Genomic DNA, 1,416 nt, shown 5'->3' on the forward strand with positions numbered 1-1,416 from the left:
TCGTCTCTGTTCATTGTATGGTACGATTACTATCGTACAGTACGATGTGACAAAAACCAAGAGACCGTCCAGGATGATATCCGGGACGATCATACTTCATCTCTGTTCATCGTATGGTACGATCAAGTTCGTACAGTACGATGTTCAATTTTGAATTAGGCCTGGATTATATGCACTAATCACGGGTTAATTTAAGTAAGTAATTAAAACGTATCGTACAGTACGAACGGCGCAAAATCACTTGCTTAAATTAAATCACGTCTAGTGTTTTGGATCTGAACGTATCGTACAGTACGAAAGACTTCGTACAGTACGATCTATTCACAGATTTTGCCCACATAGCTTGGATCGTACGGTACGAAATAAAATCGTACAGTACGATCTCCAGAGAAGAAATTTAGTTATATTTTGCAGTTAAAAAAAAACTCTCCCCCTGTGTGTGTGCATGGTTGCTCTTACTCTTACGCATTTTGTGGCCAGACTCAATAAAGTAAAAAATACAATAAATGAAAAATACAATGTTTGACTCATACTCCTAATCTACCCGGTCTTGAGTCTTCCTTTCTTCCTGAGTCACTTGTGATCTTCCTGAAATGTTAGTGCTCAAGGAAAATAACAAATAGAATAATAATCAATGAAAAGCAGTTCCAAAACACTCATTATTTGGCATCATCAAAATCTCAAACTCGGGGTCACGGGTTGCAACAAGTTCATCTTGTAACACTGTAGTGCACTTTGTCGAGCACCACGATGTAAGAGGTCATTCATATATTAAGTATAAATAGTTTTTATGTCTATTGTGTGAGAGGTTATTGGAGAATATTTTAGTAAAGTTTGAGAGAGACTAGTGAAAAGTGAGATATGTCATTTATAGTGGATGGTCAATAATATAGTGAGAAAACAATTAATTGGAGAGGAAAAGAGTGTGGATAGCAAAGTTATAAGTGAAAGTTTACTTTGGGAAGGGTTAATCTACAAGATGTGTTTGGGATTCTTCGTTCTAGAAAATATTTTCGTTAGTATTTTTTTCTTTGAGCATTAAATGGAAATTATTTAATTCAATTTTAATTTCTCAGTAGACTAAACTCATAGTTTTGGACTAACAATGTAAATACTTATGTAATTCCTAATGTAAAATCTTATGATTTAAAGTATGAATAAGCATTTTTAATTATGACCATCTTCATTTAATTTATACAGTGGCCATTTATAAAATTAATAGCTAGTGTGATGCATTGCCTTGATGGAGCAATGTTGGGACAAATAAGAAAAGTAAAATGGAATGCTTGCATGCCTAGAAATAAGATGTTTTGTATTCTAGGATCTATAGAGATACAATAATTGTAGGAAAGTCATAAAGATTGTTTTCTATATTATTAAAAGCTAATAGAGATCTAAGGATACATATGCTTTGAT

Source organism: Dendrobium catenatum, unplaced genomic scaffold (assembly GCF_001605985.2).
Source record: "Dendrobium catenatum unplaced genomic scaffold, ASM160598v2 fragScaff_scaffold_744, whole genome shotgun sequence".
NCBI lineage: Eukaryota > Viridiplantae > Streptophyta > Magnoliopsida > Asparagales > Orchidaceae > Dendrobium > Dendrobium catenatum.